The sequence below is a fragment of the Pteronotus mesoamericanus genome, unplaced genomic scaffold, assembly GCF_021234165.1.
Source record: "Pteronotus mesoamericanus isolate MK-2021 breed Mesoamerican mustached bat unplaced genomic scaffold, CSHL_Meso_final scaffold_85, whole genome shotgun sequence".
Taxonomy (NCBI): domain Eukaryota; kingdom Metazoa; phylum Chordata; class Mammalia; order Chiroptera; family Mormoopidae; genus Pteronotus; species Pteronotus mesoamericanus.
In genome coordinates this window covers 14,616,695-14,637,484 of record NW_026555329.1, presented here as the reverse complement: position 1 = coordinate 14,637,484, position 20,790 = coordinate 14,616,695, and positions in this window count along the sequence as shown.

The window sequence follows — 20,790 nt, the reverse complement described above, 5'->3', positions numbered from 1 at the left end:
TACTAGGGGTTAAGACTTCAACATAGTGAATTTTTGTGGAGACTTAATTGAGCCAACAAAAAAGCATAAGTGGTAACTATTTAGGATATAAAGAATTTTATATAATATGTGCACCTGGCAATCTTTATAAACCCAATAAAAGAAATATTGAATTTTAGATCTGAATGCTACAAAATTTACCTATTATCTCAAGGTCAGAAATTTTGTAATTTTCTGATTGTACCATATCTATTCCTTTTCAGAATTGTGGATTTTGACACATTCTAGGAACTTTCAAATAATCTTTGCTTTGTTAAAGTGCAGAGTCATAAGAAAAAAATGATTTACCCAATTCACTAAACTTCTTAGACAAATATTGTCTTTGGACTTAAAAAAAATAAAAATCTGTTTTATTGAAGTTTTTTTAGATTGATTATTCTCCAGAAATAACATACTATATAAAATTTCCATTGGATATTATATAAAATTAGAAATGTTAGATATATGTTTAATAAATTTATATAAATTTTCTATTACAGTCTCTGATTCTGAGTTAGGTCTTTACCTCATGAGAAATATCCAAAATTAGCCCTGGCTGGTGTGCTCAGTGGATTGAACACAAGACTGAACCAAAGGGTCGCTGGTTTGATTCCCAGCCAGGGCACATCCCTGTGTTGCAGGCCAGGTCCCTACTAGGGGGAACGTGAGAGGCAACCACACATTGATGTTAACTCTCCCTCTTTCTCCTTCCCTTCCTCTAAAAATAAAATAATATAATCTTTAAAAAAGAAAGAGATATCCAAAATTATTATTTTTTGCTATCTACTTGATGAGTTACTTTTCAAAGAAAAATAGCAGGTCTCAACATGTGAAGATAAAACCTAAAAATGTTCGTATTTAAGTACCTTCTTGAAAGTTTTGTAGTGTCAAGAGACCTATTTACAAGTAACACCACTTTGATATTTCTGTTTTTGTTATCTGCTTAGTTGCATTTTATTTTTAATAATTCTCTCCATGCGTCATCTTCCTTGAGGCTTTAAGAAGGAGACTTTCACAATTGATTTTGGATAATGAAGATTTCTTGGATTTGCTAAATGCATGTAGGAACTCATCTCATTAAAACATCAGCTCTTAGCTCTTCCAACATGAAGATATCCAGCTGGCTTTATAGAGAACTGGAAAAGTAACTGGTTAGGTGAGTCAGCAACTTGAACTTAGGTAGCTGTTCTTTTGCCCTCTCTGACAAATAGCTGGTTATGCATTGTTTGTTTGGTATGGAGCACTCCCCACTGGCAAATCCGATATCACTCCTGATGTCAATGTTGAGGTTGCAAATACCTCTCCCGCTTAGCCTATTCATAACTTGCCCCCCCATGTGCATCAGTTCCCTTCCAATCAGCTATGGGAAGAGTTTCAGCATTCTTTTCAACGGCCTCATAATTTATAACAGTTTAAAAAGAAAATAAATTGTTAGGGACATTTTCTGAGAAGAGCAGCTATGTTGTTTCCTTTGAGGTTTTGTGAGCTCTTCTTTAACCTTCAGAATATACTCAGAAACAGAAGATATCCAGAAATGCAGAGATGCAATAAAATGCACTGTACTGCACGCTAAGCAAGAGTACCTTGCTTCAGAAGTAAGAAAAGAGGCCCTCAGTATGATTTTCCAGTATCACTTTTTGCGACAATCAGGAAATGCATATGTTTGTTTGTTTGTTTGTTTGGAATAGTAAAGGAGAAATCAGGTATTCATAAATTATGTTCTGCTAAAAACAAAAAGTATATTTTTTCAATGTTTTGCTTTTAATGGATTTAGAGAATTAACATAGAAAATGAATACAAATGCTAAGTTGTTAGCTCCCATAAAAAGACTTAGTTTAGAGCTTAAGGAAATTTACTTGTAAAATTAAATGAACAGTATAAATAAACTGAAAATTCTATTAAAGATCATAAATAAAACATATAGTTGCACTTTGTCAATTTGAATGGAGTCAGAAATTGGAGTCCAAAAAGAGTGATGCCGGAGGCTGGGTAAGCCAGTTGGTTAGAGTACCGTCTCAATATGCCAAGGTTTGCAGGTTTGATCCCCAGTCAGGGCACATAAAAGAATCAACCAATGAATAGATAAGTGGAAAAACAAATCAATGTTTCTCTCCTTCTCTCTTTCTCTCTCTCTCTCCAATCAATCAATAAATCATTTTTAAAACAGTCATGATTTGAAGTAGCATATTTAATATTTATACTTAAAAATATATAAACCACAATTTTAGTTTAATTTACATGTACGATACAGAATTTTTATGTATTTTGACAACTGAAGAGTCTTAAGTAAATAAACAAAACTTGGAAAAAAGGTGGTGGACATATGTTATATTTTATCTGTGGTAGTTGACAGTAGGGAAAAAGGCTATGAAAAGTAATTGAGGAGCAGCTTACTTTAATAGTTATAATAAGTCCTAGAAAGCATAACAGCTTTATTGTTTCTTTGATAATTATTCTTAATTATTATATTTGCCCTGGAACTTTATCTTCATTCCTAAGGATAACTGGTATAGTTACAAGGTATTTATCTATGTCCTATAGTTTAAACTCTTGAAAAGCATTTACAGCAATGCCAATGAAAAGTCCACCAATTTTACCATGCAAACACAATAAAATAATCATTAACCTCTCTAATATTGTTAACTCAACTAAATCTACTTTGTAGTAATAAACTTTGTAACCATTCAGCTCAGCCGGATTAGGTGATGATACATCCCCAAAATGTGAACATTAAACATGTTCCCATTTTTGACTTTTGATCTTTTCATTTTAAATATTCTCCCCTATATGACCCATAGCAACCTTCATTATCTGCATGCTGATGACTCACAGATCAAGAACTTTTAGTTTGGATGTTTTTCTGTTTGGAGTTTCATACTAAATAATTTCACATGGATGTTTGACAGATACTTCCTATTTAACTGGTCCAAAACAAGGCTTATATTTCTTTTTTTTAGCATGGGGAAGGGAAGGATATCAATTTTATTAAGCTATAATTTATACACAATAAAATATGTTAATTTTAAGTGTACAATTTGATATTTAATAAAAATATATCAAATTAGTTTTAAAATTGAAAAATATATATAACACAGATACAGGACATTCTGATCACACCAAAATGTTCCCTTTTGCCATTTACAGTTAATACTCTTTTCCCTTCTATCCCCTGGCAATTAGGGATCCACTTATTATGACTAAAATTGTGCATTTTCCAGAATTTCATATGAATGGAATTTTACAGAATGTAGTCTTTTTGTATGGATCCTTGCAGTTGACATAATGCTTTTGAGACTCAGCCATGCTGTGTGTATCTATAGTCCATTCTTTTATATTGCAAAGAAGTATTGCATTGCATGGATGTACCACAATTTGTATATCCATTCATCATTTGATGGACATTTGGCTTTCTTTCCAATTTCTGACTATCATGAATATAGTTGCTAGCAACATTCACATAAATATCTTCATTTATCTTGGGTAAATACCCAGTAGTAGAATTCTGGGTAGTATGGTAAGTATATGTTTAATTTCATAAGAAATTTCCCCTCTGTTTTCTATAGTGTCTGTGGTGTTTTGCACTCCCAAGAGCAATTCATGAGAGTCCCATTTGCTACATATCCTTAATAACACTTGGTATGGTCATATTTTTCCATTTGAGTCATCTCAAAGAGTGTGTTTAAATATCACATTTTATACTTAATTTGCATTTTCTTAGTGAGAAAAGTGTTTATTTGCTAGCCACATATCTTCTATATTAAATTGTTCAAATATTTTGCCCAATTTTTTATTGTGTTATATATCTTCTCATTATTGAATTGTAAGTATTCTTTGTATATCCTGGATATAGGTTTTACAAATATTTTCACCCTTTCTATGGTTTGACATTTTATTTTCTCAAGTATATTTTAGAAAACAAAAATTTAACTTTAATGAATTCTATTTTTATCTGAATGGTGCGATATCTCCAAGGCAGTGAGGAAGTGATTTTGAAAACATTTTTAACAGCAAACTATGAATAAATAGATGGAATAGAAAGCTAGATGCAGGCATGAAGAGACTCAATGAAGTTTATTCCCTTCATATCTGTTTTTGAAAGGAAGAAAAAAAATTCTTGACTATCTCAGCAAAAACAACAGAGCAAAAATAGAAACAACTCAATTGCACTAGAAAACAGTAATACTGAACCAGAACTGCAAAGAAAATACATTCCTACAAGACAGCTGAACAGAAGTCTACAAAGCTGTTGATCTCAATGATTAACAGTCAGTCAGTAGAACATCTTTGAAAATAAACTTGATCCCATTCAATAAGTAGTGGTGGTGATGAAGTAGGGCTGATCTTCTCATACACATTTTAAAAGAAAGTTAGAAACTCTAGGAATAATAAAAATACATAGAGGCAAATCACAAAACTATAGACCACATATGCAACCTCCTAAAATATAGCTTAATATTGAGCCTTGATAGGATGTAAGAAATGAGAGTATTTCTGACTGCACAGATTGGAGCAGTGTCTTTTGAATGGCAGAGATTTCCTGATGTAGGATTAATTAAATTTCCTCCTCTAAAGGGTTAGTTGTGTTAATTGGTTCTGTAGTGAATAATATTCCATGCACTTAATACTATTTATTATTTTTAAATCTCCCAAATAAACCTATAAACAATGAGTAAAAGAAAATTATAATTACAAAAACTATAGCTCTGGCCAGGGGCCTCAGTTGGTTGGAATGTCGTCCCATATACCAAAAAAGTTGAGGATTCAATTCCTGGTCAATGTGCATACCTAGGTTGTGGGTTTGATCCCCAGTCAGGGTGCATATATGAGGCAACCAATCTATGTTTTTATATTGCATTAATACTTCTCTCTGTCTCTGTCTCTCTCCCTCTCTCCCTCTAAAATCAATTAAACTTATCCTTGGGTGAGAATTTTTTAAAAAAACCTATAGAGGTTATCAATTCTGACATTATAAAAACAATTGTATAGCTAGCAGCTGTAGTTGTATATGGGTGGGAGAGAAATATTTTGAGGAGTCAATTATCACATAGATGATTATCAAGAAATACCTGAGCTTTTGGAAAGAGTTTCAATAAATGGTTTAAAGCTATAGTAATAGCCAATAAAGGAGCTAAAATTATTGTGTTATAAATTTTTAAGTGGGATGAGGGTGAATGAAAGTAATATAACTAATCTAAGTTCTTTCACAGTCAGGAATAAATATCATATAAAGTTGATAAATTCAAAAAAGGAGCTGTAGGCATATTATTTACAGTGGTAGCTACCAGTAGACTAAAACATAAAATGATGTACTAACTGATCAAGTGACTTGTGAATTTGAACACCCTTCAGGTCAAACAAGTATTGCAAATCAAAGAAGCCATCAGTGAACAGAAACCATGGCAAAGAGACCATGGCTGCCTTCTTAACTCCAAGCACTTGTTGTCTACCAGAAAGCAGGCCCCATGTTGTCAGACATTCTAATTATGCAAGAAAACCTGTATGTAAAGATTTTTGCAGGATCTTCAGATTTGTGTGTCAGAGACTAATTTTAAGAAATGTTTTGAGAATCAACACTGTATGAGCCAAAAAATAATGACTTTATGCTACAGCTTGTTTATCGATTATTAGTTTTCCATTCTGGTAACATAAATGGTATTGTTCCATAATGAAGACCTGAAAGTATAAAATTATGCATGGTTTCCCATATTCTCAGGATCTGGGACATTTTGCAGTAACAAATGTAGTAATTTAAAATGATTAGAATGGAAAGAATACATACCATATTCTTTTCAAGTTAACTTTTCAAGTATCTATCTGTACTTCAATTTTCTAATTTTAAAGTGGATAATAATAGTTGATTTGGCTATCTCTTTGAGTTTTTGTAAAGCCCAAGTAAGAGAATACATATGCAAATTCATTTTAAATTATCAAGAACTATGCAAATATAAGACTATATGATTGATATAACTGCATCCTCAATCCTCCTAAAAGCATCTAAGTTCCTAAAAGGTTATGGTGTTTAATTTTACATGTTGGCTTCACTGGATGCCCAAATAGCTGGTAAAACATTATTTCTGGATGTATCTGTAAGGGCATTCCCAGAAGGGATTAGCATTTGAATTAACAGACTGAGTAAAGAATATCACCCCCACTAGTGTGGGTAGGCATTATCCAATCTATTGAGGGCATAAACAGAACAACTAAAAGAAAAAAAAAAGGCAGAGGAAGGGTAAAGTTGTTCTCTTACTTATGATGGGACATTTTCCTACCCTCAGATGCTGGAACTCCTGGTTTACAGACCTTTGGACTCAGACTGGTACTTAAAACCATATTTTCTTTTGGCTCTCAGACCTTTGAGTTTAAACTGCATTTACACTATTAATTTCCCTAGACCTCCAGTTTGCAAGTGACAGATTTTGGGACTTTTCAATCTGCATAATTGTGAGTCCATCCTTCCATATGTTGATGAATAGATAAGTAGATAGATCCTATTGGTACTGTTTTTATGGAAAACCATGATTAATACAGAGGTAGAGATCACTTCTTGTATTTTTGCTTACAAAATGGAATTAACTGTCTTGAAAATAATAAATAGTTAATAAACACAGGGTGATTTGCTACTTTCACTACAAAAAAATGTGTTATTTTACTTTGCTTTCTGTCTTATGATACACTAAAATCAAAACCATTGCATGATTTAAAACATGCTAGGAGGAATTGCAATGAATGACTAGTTGTCAGTTTTGGGTTTTGAATGTGGCATATAAGTAAAGACAGGAGTGAAAAAAGCAAACCGAAAAAAGCACTGCATTTAAAGTGGGGTTTCCAAAAGAATAGATCTTAAATTCATTATCACAAGAAAAAAAAAGTTTTTGTAACTCTTTATGGGTACAGGTGTTATCTAAACTTATTGTGGTGATCATTGTGCAAAATATACAAATAACTGAATCATTATAGTGTACATCTGAAACTAATATAATGTTATATGTTGGTTATGCCTCAATCAGAAATAAATAAATAAAGTGAGATTTTCAGTAAGAGAATGTTCAGAATATAACTCTATCTCCATTCCTCTCACAATTATACTTGGAGTTGGGGCAAAGTGATTTTTTCCCCCAAGATGGAGTTGAATTCCATAAAGCAGCCCATATCCTAGGAAAACGTAAGGCTAATGTGCATGGACAAAATCTCTCTTCTCTCCCAGGAAGAATGAAAAGAAATAAACTGGAGTAGTGAGGAGTGGTATGAGATTGTAAAATCTGTAGACATGGGGAAGGACCAGGTGTGAGGGAAGCAAAGGAAAGAGAGGGAGTGGATTTCAAGAGTTGCACTGTTGGAACCATCTTTAAGAAATAGTCAAATTTCCCAAACCACACTTCCTTTGTTGGAAATTCATTCATCCTTCAATCTATACTGGAATTGATCACTTGCTCAGCAACGTGTGAAGAGAGGCTTTCTTGGTCTTGAACAGCCCTAAGTGTCTGTAGGAGGGGAAAAAAAATTAGTTATGCTTTCTTGTTAAGCTGTCAAGAGTACCCTAGGACTTTTTAAAATATCCTGGCCTGGGTTTCTTTTTACCCCTTGAGACTCTTCAGTGCAGTGAGGAAGGAACACACTGTATCACATTCATCATATCTGACTCTACTTAACCACAGTGAGGCTGAAAACACCTGAAAAGAAATTGCAGGTCCCAACTGAGCTATAATATAGCAACTGAAACATCACTGAGAAGGCAAAGGAACCACAAAAAGTTGAAAGACTAACATTCAATTTGTGCTTCTAGTGTGTCTAGTGAACTCCAAGTTTCTTTCGCGGGGGGGGGGGGAGGCGGTGCAGGGGTGGTGGCGAGGGTTGGATTTGTTTTGTTTTATTGTTCAAATACATTTGTCTTCATTTTCCTGCCACCACTTTCCCCTGCCCCACCCACCCCCACCTCTGACCCTCAATCCTTCCTCATTTTGGCTTTGTCCATGGGTTATGTTTCAATAAATAGTATTTTTTATACTTTAATTTGAATAACATTGGCATAGGAAATAGGCATCATCGTATGAAAGAAAACTTAATTAAAATACTTTTACTAGGCACAAACATACTTTTTAAATCAAACAAAATATAAAGCATTGCTGGTACATGCTTGCATGCCTCTGAATATGTGTGTATGATTGCATTAGTTGAAATGAAACATATTAGTTATAGGAACATTGAAAAATAAATTTATTAACAAAAATAAAGATGATATATGAATGTGTCATATTACAAATTGAAAGAGGAAATAAATATTTTATTATACACTGAGTACATCAGACCTATTATTAAGCTGTATTTAACCACAACCTCTTCTGTTGTTATTTTTCAGGCAGAGCAATTCTTTGGAATCCCATTTGATGTGCTGGCCTATAACATTTGACCACAGTTACAGCACAAGTGTAAAATCAATTTTCTCTTCTCCCATTTATCTCTGTACTGATGTTAGTTGGCTCTCTAATGGAATGACTCTTCTGGAGAGGTAGTTATTTTACTTCAGAGTGGCATTTCAGAAGACTTAAATGGGCTAAAGAGATGGCATGTGACCTTTAGGAATATTTTAGTTCTATATTTCTTTGGAAAAAAACTGTTTAACTCTGTGTATGTTACTACATTGCTGACGTCTCTTTTGTTACTCTTTGTATTCACTATATTGCAAGAAAGTCTGCTTTTCTTTATAAAAGAACAATGTTGGAAATTCTATTACCTGTAATATTATTTGATACTTGTGTCTTTATTGAAAAGGATAATCTCACAATTAAATAATGTGTATTATGATCTAATTTTCTGAATATAGTTCCTTTAAGTACAATATCATGTTCTTAACCTTCCTAATAACTATTTAAATTGATATATGCAAACACCAAATAATCTACACGAAAAGAAAATAATACTGAAAATGTTGTACTGCAGCCAATTTACTTCTTTTGAGGATATGCTCATTAATCATAGTACATTAAAAATGAGGACAGTATAAGTAGTCTCTGGGACAACTTCAAGTGTACATGGGGGTGCCAGAGGAGAAGAGGGAGCCCAAGAAATTGAAAACCTATTTGAATAAAGAGTTACAGAAAACTTCCGTAATGTGGTAAAGGAAATAGACATATAAGTCCAGGAAGTGCAGAGAATTCCAAACAAGATGAACACCAAGAGTCTCACAGAAGGACATATCACAATTAAAATACAAAAGGTTAAAGACAAAGAGAGAATCTTAAAAGTAGCAAAAGAAAAACAGTTAGTTACCTACAAGGAAGCTCCCATTAAATTGTCAGCAGATTTCTCAACAGAAACTTTACAAGCCAGAAGGGACTAGCAAGAAATATTTGAAGTGATGAAAAACAAGGACCTACAACCAAGACTACTCTACCCTGCAAAGTTATCATTTGTAATCAAAGGACATATAAAGAGTTTCCCAGATGAGAAAAAGCTAAAGAAGGTTATCATCACCAATCCAGTATTACATCTTCTTTGAGAAGAAGAAGGAAAAAAGATATAAAAAATATGAACAATAAAATGGCAATAAATACACATTAATCAACAACTGGGTCTAAAAAAACAAAATAAACAAAAAAGCAGAACAGAAACAGACTTACAGATACAAAAAACATTTTGACAGTTGCCAAATGCAAGGGGAGTTGGAGGGATGGATAAAAAAGATGAAGGAATTAAGAAGTACAAATTAGGTATTACAGAATAGTCATGGGAATGTAAAGTGCAGCACGGGAAATACAGTCAGTAATATTCTAATAAGTATATAAGGTATGAGATGGATATGAAATTTGTTGGGATGATCATTTAGTAAGTTACATAATGTCTAATCACTGGGGTGTATACCTAAAACTAATATAATATTGTATCTTAACTGTAATTGAAAAATAAAACATTATTTAAATCAAAAAATAAATAGGATATTTAATATTCACTACAGTCAATATTTTTATGTATTTTACCTGTTATATCATTATTTTCTTTCTTAAATAAATAACTATTTAATTTAATGAACCATTGAATATTATTTATAAAACCTTAAAATGTTATATCTTACTCTAATTTATCTTATGTAATTTTAGAAATATTGAGATATTAAATACTAATTTCAATATTCTTCTTCAGTTGATATATTACCACAGTTTTACTTTGTCTCTTTTTTTAAAAAATCACTATGTTTTTTTAATTCTCTTCTAGCAGATATAATCTTTGAAAATTTTCATTTTTATTACAGGTAACTATACTTCCTAATTCCCAATCCACTACCCCAAAAGGGGATGTTGAAAAAATTAAACTTTTCAAAAATATATGGGGAGAGGATTTTAGTATTAAACTTTAGAGTTAGATGATAAATATGTTTATATGTTCATTATGAACTACAATTGTTTACTTTCTTATTCAAAATGTAGACAATTCATATTGAAAAAGGTCATGAGGAAAGGTTTTTTTTTATTTTTACATTTTTATTTTATTATTTTTTATTCTTTTTCTGAAGCAATATGTTTAATTTTTTTTAATTTTATTTTAATTTATTTTTTCAAATACATTTGTCTCTGCCTACCCCCCACCACTTTCCCTTGCCCCCTTCCTCCTTCCCTCCCTCAGCTCTTCCCCTTTGGTTTTGTCCATGAGTCTTTGCTATATGTCCCTTGACTTTCCCCTTCCCTTCCTTTTCCCCGCCTCCCCCTTCCCTCTTGTCTCTGTTGATTTCTTTCCTTTCAGTGTTGCTGGTCTTATTCTCCTTGCATCTTTGTATTGTTGGTTAGGTTCCACTTATAGGTGAGATCATATGGTATTTGTCTTTCGCCCCCTGGCTTATTTCGCTTAGCATAATACTCTCCAGTTCCATCCATGCTGTCACGAAGTTTAGTAGTTCTTTTTTTCTTTCTGCTGCGTAGTATTCCATTGTGTATATGTACCATAACTTTTTGCAGACTGGTGCAGACTGGTGCAGCCACTGTGGAAAGCAGTGTGGAATTTCCTCAAAAAGCTGAAAATGGAACTGCCTTTTGATCCAGTGATTCCCCTGCTGGGACTATACCCTAAGAATCCCAAAATGCCAATTCAAAAGAACCTATGCACCCCAGTGTTCATCGCAGCATAAGTTACAATAGCCAAGTGTTGGAAGCAACCTAAATGCCCATCGGTAGATGATTGGATCAAAAAGGAAAGGTTTTTTCATGGAGAAGGTTTTTGACAATAGAAAAATAAGTATATTTGTTAAATCTTCCTTTTTTGCTCTTCTAAGAAGATTTCATACGTACTTCTGTTATAAAGGTACATAAAATCCATAATGGGCTCTGGCTGATGTGACTCAGCAGATTGAGTGCTGGCCTTTAAACCAAAGGGTCACCAGTTTGATTCCCAGTAGGGGCACATGCCTGGGTCATGGGCCAGGTCCCCAGTGGGGAGAGGGGCATGCAAGAGGCAACCACACATTGATGTTTCTCTCTCTCTCTTTCTCACTCCCTTCCCCTCTTTCTAAAAATAAATAAATACAATATTTTTTAAAAGATTTTTTAAAAATCCATATTGGTATCTACCAAGCAGATACCAGTATATTGAATACCTGTGTGTATATTCTATAAATATCTGTTGATCATAGACCTACTTTCCAATTCAAAAGGAAAATGTAAATTCTGTTCCTGTGGAGTTGTAAAGACTGAGTATACCATGATTTGGAACCCTCTGCCCTCCTTACCACCTCACCTCCCAGAATAAAGACATTTCATACAGTAAAAACTTTACAAAAAAAAAAAAAAACTCAAGAGGAAAAGAAATGACCCAAGCAAAGAAATCTACTCTAGATGATGCAACAGAGGGATGTTGTTTATGTGGCAACGGGCAGATGAACTTGCAGTCCTGTGTCCTGAACTCTTCCTTTCCCATTACCTACTTCTAACAATACCAAACCCTTTCACTGAAAACAGAAAGCATTTACTTTGCTTTTAGTATAGGAAGCAACCAAGTTTTTACAGGGAGTAGCCAGGATCAATCCATCCCAAAGATGGCAGTCATGTTCAACACTAGGTCCTTAAGGGTGGTAAATTCTAGGGAACCAGATTTGAGATTTTGGCCTTAATATTAACAAATGCAATAAGATATTTTATTGAAGCACAGCCAATATTAAGAATCTATGTGAGAAAAAGCAGAAACATGCTTTACTGAGATAACCTATTAATGGTTTGTTCTTTCCTTTTTCTTTTTCATTTGCATTGTGAGACTCATTAAAATTTTTCCAGAAGATGGTAGTTATACTTGCTTCTCTCCCCACTTTGGTTGTGGTTTCCTCAACCAAAGCGGAGCAGGTTTCCTCATTCCCATGTCCCATATGGGTGTCCTGGGGTAACATTTTATATGGTACTTAAACAAGAGATTACTACCTACAATACAGCCTTCACTTAACCCAGTTTGGGTTTGAGAAGAACTCAGCTGATATCTTAAACGCTACCTCTCCTCCCAACCTGGATCATGTTCAACTTATTTGAACTTATACTAAATTTTGAAGTTAGTAGTTGCTCAATGCTCTGAATAGTAAAACATGGAACTCATCTCAAGTCTCTAAGCTTCCGTTTGTTTATTTACAAATCAGTGTTACATAAAACAAATTGAAAAGCACTTGAGAAGTCTCATTTATGAAATATACTTTGAGTTGTCCAGGCTTTTCTCTGTTCTTAGGAATTCTGGGTGACAGAGTTTCACAGTGTTTCTAAATTTTCATGTGCAAGCAGAATAGTGCTAATAAATAAAAAGGAACTACTATATTTTGAGAACCATAATAATAATTTAACTATTCTAAAAGCCATCAACATAGTCACTCATGAGAGAGCTACAGTAATGTTAAAATAGGTTGTTAAATATTAAATATAAAGATTTTAAAACATTTCATGGCCAAGAGGCAAATATTTATAACATATTGTTTTTGTTGGTGTTAGAACATTACTAGGATTTAAAACAGATTCTTAAAATAGGATGTTTTATTTTAATACTTCTAGTTAGCACAAGTGTTTATGAAGTTTTCCATCTTTGTAACTGGGATCCACACAACTGCAAAGGGTAGAGCACAAGACAGCTCTATCCTGTTGGTCTCATTAGAAATGAGAGTAGAGAGATTGATCATTCCATCGAATGCTTCATTCCCAGCTCCCAGAAGAGTACCTAACATGTAGCAAATGCTCAATAAATAGTCATTTATAAATAAATGAACACGCAATCTGACATGATCGACTTAAACTATACAGCCTTATTAATAATAATGGTAAACAAATTAGGTGGTCTCTGACTCAACCTGATAGGATAATTGTGTTCTCCTGTAAATAGCCTATATATTCTCTTTGTGTAAGCTTCATTACAAAAGGCTTGAAACAGAATAAAGAACTGTTTTCAATTATAGAAGGTACATGTGAAGAAAAACTACATGCTGTGAGAAGAAACACTTTCTTCTTAAAACTATTTTATATACTTTTTACCCAAAGCATTCCTCAAAGACATGTAAGTAATTCTGTTGACAATTTATGTCACACACTTTCTTTTTGTGCCATGAATTTCAATATAAAAGCATCATAGATATTGTCTGCCTTTGCTTTCTTTTTATTGTATCCTAAAATATGTGAAAATATCATTTGGCCAAAGTTGTATTTCCAATCTCATTTTTGTTCTTTATATAACAGAGCTCTCATGAAGCAAACAAGCCTTGTACAGAAAATTGAAAAATGCTTATCAGTTTAACCAAAGCACAAGGCTTGATCTACAAAGTCAGAGACACATTCCTTTTCATTATAAAACAGAGGAAGTCAAGCCTTTACATCACAGGGAAGTTGCATTTCTACTTATGTAGTTGCTAGAAATCTAAAAAGCTTCATCACAGAGCAATTATCTCTGATACATGAAGCTTTGGATCATCATACTAAATTTGTTTACTGTGTCAACATAACCTCTCCATTTCTTGTTTACTTTTTTTCCTTTCACAAAAAGAATTCAAATAAACCATAAATGTACTTCTTGGATGCCACACATGAACTTTGTAGCAATAATATGAACTTCTAAGCCAAGTCCGATTTTTAAGTCCCTGACACAGTACATTTTTATGACAAGCACTATTTTAGTTGCCTAACAGTAATCTTAAAAAAGGGGCTATAATATTTTTCTATTTAATGTATCTAAAGAATTTTTGGTAGTAGATAATATTTATAATATTCTCTATGTCTCAGTAATCATAAACCTCACAAAATATTTTTTTTTGCTAGGGTTTTCTAGCAATAGAAGGATTTCGCTATTTGGAATGTCTCCATACAGAAAACGCACACACACATACAGTTGTATAAGGGTAAGTCAGACCGAAAGATCATAAATGACTCCATGAAATTTTCCTATATTCCCTAACTCTCTAGGTGGAAAAATGATTTTTGTAAGTTTTACAGGCAAGATGAACGGAAAAGAATGGTTGTTTTGCTTTCATTCTTCGGAGTATAAATCAAGAATTCAAATGCACCTAAATACATAATAATGTATCAGTGGTATATTCAGCACAAAATTTGTTTAGCAGACATAGGTTTGATATGCTAAGTCTTCCAATTTTGCTGGGTAGTTAATAAGGCTCTCTAAAGGGATTTATTGTACAGGGAAAAACACAAACTTGCCCCTTGAGGTTCCTGCAGTGGAGCGCTTCACATTCGTAATTTTCAGGAAAGCTTTTTACACTATGGTCTCTTATGCATCAAAGGGTGGATAATTTTTTCTCTGAAAAAATACCACTCTAATAGTAGTTTTACCTTTTAGCTTGCGCACCTGGATTCTAATTAGTTGGCCTTTCTGTTCATGTAGTCCTAAAATGTGGATATAACTGATTTTCCTGGCCTGTATGTAGTAAACTCCAGAGAGTTTTTCCACTTTGGCACTATTGCCATTTTAGAGAGAGATAATTCTTTCTCTGAGAGACTATCCTGGGCATTGTACGTTGTTCAGCAGGTACTTGCACTCTACCCATTGGATGCCAGTAACACTTCCCCTCCAACTGTAACAACCAAGAATGTCTTCAGACATTGTCCAAAATGCCTATAGAATCGATTGAAGCAGGTGTCAGAAATCTGTCCTTAAAACTGATTGTATGTGTAACATTGAATGGAGTTGGATTTATGACACTGTTAATTATTTAATTCTTCCTGACACATCTGCAAATGACCCTCATTTTTTTATAACTTTGAAATATATCAATTTATTTTTAATTATATTAATATGTACTCTTGTGATGAAAGATACAATGGAGCAAAATAAGCTAATCAATTAATATATGGTTATTTATACATTTTCAAGGGCACAACAAAGTACACGAGATACTCTCTTTAATAAAAGTCAGCACACAGCAGAACTATTAAACATGGTATTGTCAGTACATCTGATTCTGAATCTTACAAACTTCTGTAGTTTGTACTCTATTTCTAAACAACTATAATCCAGTCCTGCGTTATAGCTAAACGGAAATCTTTAAGAAATCAGTAGAGTCATTCCTTTACAACATCCCCAGGGATAAAGAGTTAGAAATGTTAATGTACTCAATGCATCATTAATTCCCAACTTCCTTCAACAAAAAGGAAATCAGTTATTGGTGTACTGTATATATCGTATTTCAACAAAGTAGAATAAATACATGTACTATACATATAATTCTAAACATAATTGAATAAAGTAATTTGTTTCTAAAGCAGCAAATGGAGGCATCTATCAATCAGTTTAAATACACTGTATTTTATACAACCCCAGTGAAGAATAAAGCGTAAGAGTTATAACTTGTATGATGTTATGTGCTTTCCAGTGAGAACTCTCTGGGAATTGCTGCCACCTGTTGGCTGTAGATTACAATACACAAGACCAGGGCTCTAGTTGCTAGAGATTCTATAAACCCTTTAGGAATTTTACTACATCCATTTCTATTTATCAATTTATGGTTTATGGATATAATTTCTATCACTTGCAATCTAATTATATTTAGTTAACATAGTTACAATGCCATTTCATACAATTTAAGTGATAAAAGTTGTTCCAAAAATGATTAGGATTTTGAAACAGTCGAACCTTGCTTGTGATTAGCTGTTACAAAAAGCAGACAGGTAAGAAGTGGTGTAGTAGGTCACAGAATATTTCCATAACAAATATTGAACAATGGTGTCTGCAAACCTGATCTTGTTAACCTGCAGAATAATGATAACTCTGTTTCAATGCAGGAAACTATTGTCAGACTAATAACTTAGCTGTGGAAAAAGATATAAGGCTGTAAGCAAATTAGAAAGGCCAACTTTATCTCTAAACAAGAGTATGAATCTATCTGTTACCATAAGACCCTTTATATGCAAATAATAGAATAAATATTTTAGTAGGTTACTGCAAAACTGACAAGATGCCAGAATATGACCATTTTAATGAAGAGCACAAAGAAAGATGTTACATGTCAAACATCCATTTGGATGTCTCCATCTCTGAACTAAAATACATATAATAAATTTGCTCAAGTTCAAGGAAGTTCAACTTCAAAATGATATCAACCATTACAACAACGCTGCTTTTAAAACTTTACAATAATTTATCCAATAAGTTTTTTAAGCAAATACTATATGTTATAGGTAGGTGTTCTGTTAGGTACCAGAGTCTTTCTTAAGGCATCAAATATAAAAAAGGCATTTCTTTTATTAAGAAAAATATATTTGTACAAACGTTACTCCATTTGAATTACTGATGGCTTGATGAAACCACTTTGCCTTTATCCATAAAATAAGCAGCAACAGAAAGAATTCTGAAAGCCTCAGACCCTGTGAATTGTCTCACTATGGCTGAGGGTGGCAGAAGGAAGTGGGAAAATCATTTCTAAGATTAACACTGCCAAAGGGACTGAGTGATGAATGATATGAAAAAAACATGACAAACCCAGTTCTTAACAATGACTTACACACGTACAAGCTGAGTAAACATGTTGAAGTCTCTTAACTTCTTGAAGACTATTTTCATTCAATATCAAGAGGGAGACTAGATTCACTGATATTTAATTTCCCTTTCAACCATCATGTTCCACTATTCTAAACAAGTCTCAATAGTAACTTCATATGTAGAAATTATCATTATCATTAATCTTGTCATACTTTCAATAAATAACACCCTGACTTCAATGCCTATGTCTATAAAGTGGCAGTGATTCTTTATATTTGCGTAGCTCTGTCATTTTGGAAAGTATTAACTCCAAGATATTTATTTTATTTTTTATCTTTTATTTTTTTAATTTTTTAATGTTGACACTATTACAGATGTCTCTCATTCCCCCCTCTCCTTCTTCCCCTCCACCAAGGCCCCCCACCACCCCTGGCCTTCACCACATTGCTGTCTGTGTCCATGGGTTATGCATACATGCATATATGTTCTTTGGGTAATCTCTTCCAATCCCCTGCCAACCTCTTTCCTCTGAGATGTCTATTCCATGTTTCCATGCTTCTGGTTTTATTTTGTTCACCAGTTTATTTTGTTCATTAGATTCCACATACGAGAAAATATGATATTTGTCTTTCTCTGATTGGCGTATTTTGCTTAGAATAATATTCTCCAGGTCCATCCATGCTGTTGCAAAGAGTAAGAGTTCCTTCTTTTTTAACAGCCATGTAGAATTCTATTGGGTAAATTTAAATAGTTGTCTTGGCCACTCCTCTACTGCTGGGCATTTATTTTATGCTGGTGTATTTTTCCTTCCAACTAACATTCTAATACTTAACTTAGCATCACATACTATGGAAATAAAGGTGAATAAGAAATGGCTCTTGCCTTCAGGTAGGTAACAATCTAAAGTAGGGATCAAACATAGAAGCAGACAGTAATGTTGAGCAATAAATGAGTATTCACAAGAAATAAACCTAAGAACTACCATGCTCAGTCTCCTGGTGAGTATAGAAGGGGTCAGGAAAGATGTCATAAAGGAAGGAACCACCCAACATGAGTTTTTGAAAAATGTGTTAAAAGGTGACTAGGAATGCATAGAGAAATAAATGGTGTAGAAAAATCTATTATATATCAACAGAAGCCACAAAAACAATACGTACACACCAAAAAAAAAAAAAAAACAGTTAAGGAAAAAAAGAGGTTTTTAAAAATTTCACACAAAACCAAACATTTGGTAACAATGTGCTTTGGAATTAAATAAGCATGATTGGAAAGAAGATAATAGATATTGAAGGTATCAGCTGTATAACTGGTGTTCCTTTAATAGAAAACCAAAATAAGTAGAAGAGATACAAATAAATATTAAAATGTATGATAAAAGTATATGTCCCTTAATAAAAAGTTTTAAAACTCAGAATAAAACCACCCAGGAGAAAGTTAATACACAATGATTAACATCAAGACATACAATGTTAAAATTAATGACCTCAGGAATTTTCACTGTAAACAGAGGACTACATGATGCTATATCTCACATCCCCATATATGATAAGAAAGCATTACATTTCATGGCATGTACTACATTTAGGCCTCCTATTCTGACCTAAAGGTTAAAGGTAGCCTAGAAAGAAAGGCCTTTCTGATGGATTCAGGCTGGAAGTCAAATATAGGGCACTTAACCCTCGAGATTCAGCAAATCCAATGAGCATCTAGGGTCAGAGGCAGGTCAGGATGCTTCTGTGCCCATGGAGTCCCGGGCAGGGGAATCACAGTGGAGCCAGAGCTCCCCAGGTGCCCATACAATCTCTGCCCCTGCCACTCTGCTGCTCCTTCTCAGCAGATTTCTGTGGGCTCATGGAGAGTTTACTAAGATGTCACACAATATGCTGGGAGTAACTTATGATGCCACACAATATGATGGCTGTTGGGGCCATCATGGAGCTCCACAGAAGTGGCCCTCAGTGAAAAGGACAATCTTCCCAGAGGGCAGACATCAGTGGTATATCTTAAGGTCTGTTTTGCCTCTAAGAAGATATGTCCAGAAGTCAGGGTGTACCTGAATTTCCATGGTTAAATGAACAATATTTGAGCACTATTGATAAAATAGAGTGCTATTTGGGCAAAGAGTTTATGGATAGTGCCTTAGCTTAGTCTGCTATACCTAAATGGCACAGACTGGGAGGCTTCGCCAACATATATTTACATGTATTTCTCACAGTTCTAGAAACTGGAAGTTCAAGAACAAGGTATTAGCAGATTCAGTTGTTGGTAATGGCCAATTTACTGGCTTGCAGACAAGCACCATCAACACTCTATGTGCTCACATAATGTCTTCTTTGTGCACGTGTGAAAGAGAGAGATCTTTGACTCCATCTGCTTCAAGGGGCACTAATCACATCATAAGGGTCCCACCCCCAGAACGTAATCAAAGCCTAACTACCTGCCAAAGATTTGCTCTCCAAATATTAATACCATTATATTGAGAGTTAGGAACATATGAATTTTTAAGACACACAAACATTCAGCTCATGAGATAGACTTCTCATTTTTGATATTGTCTCTCATCAAGAAAGTCACTTCAGTTCATAGGAAATAAGGCAATAAATTTAAGACAATGAGATTACTGGTCTTACTACATGAGGTATCACCCAGTAGTGATCAGCTTTCTAAATGGTAACATGCCTACTGAGGGATTTGCTATCACATTCACTGATAACATCTTTTAAGCATGGAAGTCTATCCTGTGGAGTGAAATGTATGCTTTACATTGGAATATAATTGTAATTTTTCATTAGTTGAATTCATGTTTCCAGAAGAAATGGGAAAAGTACATATATACTACACATATGTAATGGCCCTCTCATTCCTCCTATTGTTTGCCATAATTTTTCCAATAATGCAGAGATGAGAAAGTCTCTCCTCTCTCCCCAGTATTCTTGCACCACCTCCTTTCAACCTACTTCTGGCCCCTCTTTGCTTACACACACACACACACACGGTCATTGTCCTGAGTAATGCCCATGTTACTGGACAACTCATTGGAAGGGTTCCCAGCACCAAGTAACTCTGCGCCCAAATCTATCTATTACAAGAACCCTAAGAAAGACTTATTTTCTCTTCTATAAATAATCATTTCCATTCTTCATAATGTCCCACACTGTAATCACAACTAAGATGTGCTCCTGGAGGTTCTTGAACTTCACTTCTGCTACCAGCCATAATGTAAAGAGAAAGAATAATAGAACTCCTGGAATCCAGCCTCCCCAGGGTGGTTTCTATGATAGACCTACTCTTAGCCTTCAGACCTCAAGCAAGTTACTGACTCTGTGGTCCTCAGTTGTGTCTCAGCTTCCTGGACATTTCTCTGAAGTGTGTGGCCATCTTACATGAAAAACTGAGGTCAAGAGGAATTAATCAATTTGTCTATGAAAAAGTGCCAAACAAGTATGGATAGAAGACTAGGTCTTTAAACAATTATATGTTGTTTTTTCCACCGATGACTAAACAGCAAGGTATGCAAGACTGACTTTCCAAAATAACCCCAAAGAGGTCAACGTCTCAAATGTCGATCTTCACGGGGGAGGCTTTCTGGGCTCAGTTTCGAGCACTGAAACTGCAACAGAGACTGATAAACCCACAGCCCTAAAATCCAAGAATGTCCAGGTCCTTAACAAGCTCACATTCTAAGCAGCAATAGACAAGCAAGAAAACAAACAGTAAATCAGTCATCTAGCTCCTGATACTAAGAAATGCCAAAAAAAAAAAAAATGGAAATGTGAGTATACAGTGACTTGGATATGAAGCTAAACTAGCTAGGGTCATTAGGAATAGAGACATTGGATGGCA